The sequence below is a fragment of the Botryllus schlosseri genome, chromosome 11 (genome assembly GCF_051294905.1).
Source record: "Botryllus schlosseri isolate E-star chromosome 11, Bs_hap1, whole genome shotgun sequence".
In the NCBI taxonomy this organism is placed as follows: domain Eukaryota; kingdom Metazoa; phylum Chordata; class Ascidiacea; order Stolidobranchia; family Styelidae; genus Botryllus; species Botryllus schlosseri.
The window spans coordinates 24,917,793-24,921,798 of record NC_137246.1 but is presented as its reverse complement, the minus strand read 5'-3'; positions in this window follow the sequence as shown (position 1 = coordinate 24,921,798).

Here is a 4,006-nt window from a genome sequence, read left to right as displayed (position 1 = left end):
TTGAATTACAACGATTGTCGTCAGTAGTTAACGCAAGAAAATCGACAGGGCAGTATTTACACTGTCACGCAGAAGCTAAGGTAGCATTAGCTGTCCTGGGACGCTACCCATCAGAAAATGTATTGCTACTGGTAAGATTAATACCACAGACCAGTGCTTTTCGACCTGCGGGATGGTACGCACTTGCGCGAATGAAAAAAATTGCAGTGCGGATGACGAAGGTGGTGCGGATGAAAATCGTAGATATTTGTTAATTTTTCTGACGTTTAAAAAATCAAATAAACCATATAGTAAGTTCAAGTGCGTTGTCTCCCTAACTTTTGTAGTTGCGACGCAATTGTGAAAACTTGTTTGAATTACGACGCACCACTAATCGTAGCTTTGACAACAACTTTGTCTCTCACAAGCCGTAGTGAATTAATTTTTGCACACTATAATTATTACGTAACCAAAATCCTGGTTCGAAAGCGGGTGTAGTGACAGACATACAGTGTATCAGCCCGTCTAAGCCGCAGTGTTGGGATCAAGTCACTACCTTCGAGTCACGAGTCATCTCAAGTCATTGCACATTTTGACTCGAGTCAAGTCAAGTCAATCGATTTTCGAAGGTGACTCGAGTCAAGTCAAGTCACTCGTTTTTTGGAGGTGACTCGAGTCAAGTCGAGTCAAGTCAAGTCAAGTCACAATTCAAGTCAAAATGAATTTTCGAAGTATGAGGATGATTCAAAGTCATTACATTTTGCTAGCTGTGTGAATGACTGATTGATTGGTGATATATCTTGAATCAATTAACGAGTATTAGGTTAAATATACGTGCAAAAAGGCGTTGTATCGCTCGCGCACGCTTAGAGCTGCTAATAAAATACTTGAGCCAAAATAGAGGATAAACTACGAAGCGCCGAGAAGTGGGAACAAATTGATATGGTACAATACACTACCCATCCATACATCCGTGAGATTATAGACGCATAAACTATATTCGTTCGATTCAAATCATACAAGAGGGTTGGCTAAGGTGGGTACTTCGCGATGTAAGCACTGAGCCGTCTAACAAACCAGAGGTGGTCAAAGTAGTCACTGTCGCTACTCAAGTAGAAGTAGAAGTAACGCCGGAATTTCTACTCAAGTAGACGTAGGAGTGTTGGTTCACAAGTAAGTAAGTAAGTAGGTATTCTACGCTTATTTTTGCCTACAAAACTGAAAACTGTCAAGTAGTAGTAGAAGTAGTCTAGAATCATAACTACTTAAAAAGTAGTGTGAGTAGGCAAAATCGAATTCAAGTACTTCAAAAAGTAGAAGTACTTCGTTACTGACCACCTCTGTAACAGAGAAACGTTGCTACTAGATTATTCTACAGCTAGTCCATAAACGTAAGCTGTGATCATTTCGTTTTCGGTCAATTTATTTGTGATGTAACAATGGAGGATCAGTGAAAAGTACAATTAGTGAATGACTGATTGCTCTCACAAGTCACACCGGCGTATCGCGAACAATCCGAATATAAAATAGATGCAGCGATTTAATCGACACCGTTTACTAGATGACTTGAAATTGACTCGCAAATTTTGCTCCGAGTCACGAGTCAATCCACATTTCTGAAGCGACGACTCAAGTCAAGTCAAGTCATTTGTGCAAAGTGACTCTCGAGTCAAGTCAAGTCATACGAAAAAGTTGACTCAAGTCATGACTCGAGTCATCCCAACACTGCTAAGCCGGCGATAGGCTGGGGAAATGACGTCAAATTTACTTTCTGCTTTCTTTCGCTGAACAATCATCACATGTTAAATGTTAAATTAAAGCGAGGAACGAGGATAGCAGTAAATAGGCTACCATCATTACGGACTCGCATTTGCAAGTTACTTTAACGCAAATTTTTACGCCTTCAAGTGTTATTAAAGTGTGTGAGAGAGAGAGAGATATGATTTTCTTTTTCGCCTATACCCTACACCAGTGGTTCTTAACCTTGCCCCCAGCGCCCCCCAGGGGGCGCTGGCGATCTTGAAGGGCGGCGGAAACGCTCAGGGGGCGATATGGGGGACGCTGGGCTCAGGGGGGCGGTATGGGGGGTGCTGGAGAAAAATGGCTTCGCAGTAGATGATGTGGTGCTATGTCATATCCCTAATGAGTATTCAGAGCAAATTAACACCGAAAACTCCGTTACATATAACCTTCAAAATGCATATAGGTTTAATTGTCCATGGGAGCCTAAATGACTGACACCGAATGTTCCTGTCTTGGCAATCTGAACCCCAGAAGACGAATTCCATCTGGCAGGGAAAAATTATATGTCAGTGAAGAAATACCAATCTGAAATCGTGTGCGTCTTTTAGTTTAGTACGATTGGGCGACAGGGGTATTCCTGTTGGGCGATATCCCCGTTGAGCGATTCTATATTTTTTGATGTTGCAGACAGGGGGTCACGAAATAACATTATGCAACGAAGTCATACCAACGGGTAGGGCTGGGCAAAATCGAGTACCTAGGTGATTCGATTCTGAATCACGTAAAATGCTTCGAGTCGAGTCGAGTATTCGAGTATCACTCATTATGACGTCACAACCTAGTGTACTATGTCAAAGTTCAAATATGTAGCATTTATACCACCACGAAGAACATAATGCGTCTTATCCGTCACATTCAAGATACTTTGGTATTTTTTCGACCGTCCCGATTTCATTGCACTTCTTGACAATGTTGTGGGATGATCATGACTTCGGAAATGTGCTATTTCGAGTAACGTTCCTAACCTTGTACTATGTCTCGTATGCTGCGATACGGCCAATCAAGATTTCAAGGCTTCCTCATTGGAAAATAGTATCAAAACTATTACTCTCGTTAGTAAATTAACTTTCAGTTGCGAGGAGTGTATAATTTTGATACTCGAAAAAATCGTCTTTTACTACTCGACTCGAATCATTAAAATTAATACTCGATTCAGATTCGAGTACTCGAATCATTGTGCCCAGCCCTACCAACGGGTTCGCCCGCCCGAATATGTTTAATTATTAGTAACGGGCCCTACAGTTTCCAAGACACCTCACAATATTCGATTTAAGTTTTGATGAGTCTGCGTACACTCAACAACTCACTGCGCTGACCCCTGGACAACAGTGCGTAACGACTAAAAAAAGTTAATAACTCCGGATTTGTTGTGCGCAACGTAGATTTTCTGTGCGCAGAGACCGTGTCAGCACTGCGCACGTGCGCAGCTTAGAGGGAACATTGCACCTCCCTCAGCTCTACCGGTAAATGTGTTTACGGTAAATTGATCTCAATTTACATTCAATTCCCGATGATATTGACCAATTCAATCAATAATTAGAGAAATTTTTCGCACTTCACGCGAATAGGCGAGAGTAGCTGCCTCACTAAATGGACAGCCAATGTATAGATACCTAATGGGCTATCAGCAAATAGTGGACAGCCTAATGGGGGTCCCCCGGAAGTTTGGTTTATCACCCGATGGGGGCCCAGGACCAACGTTTTTTTTGTTTTTTGATGGGGCTGACGAAGTGCTGTTACGGCTCTAGTAACGAATAATTGTACCTGCAGGCACGCCCGAATATGTTTAATTATTAATTACGTGCCCTTTATTTTCCTATACAACAGCTCACTCAGTGCTACTGGTAAATCTGATTACGTGGGCTGAGAGGATAAAAAGTTTATAGCGACTTATATGTATAATTACCACCTATTCATTCATGCATTATGGAAAATTTTGGTACCTAGGGCGACCAGCCCACACAAACTTTGCTGACCATCAAAATCGCGATATGGGGTTTGTGGGGGCGAAGCCCTCAGAAGTTCGGTTTATCACGATATGGGTGCGCAAGGCAATCGTTTTTAGGGGGTTAACGAAGTGCTGTTACGGCCCTCCCTCTTACTCATTGTCTTTATTACATTCCTTACAATATGAAGTTGGGGAGGGGGGCGCTGGAGCACGATAATTTTTGAAAGGGGGCGCTGGAAGAAAAAAGGTTAAGAACCACTGCCCTACACCATCGAG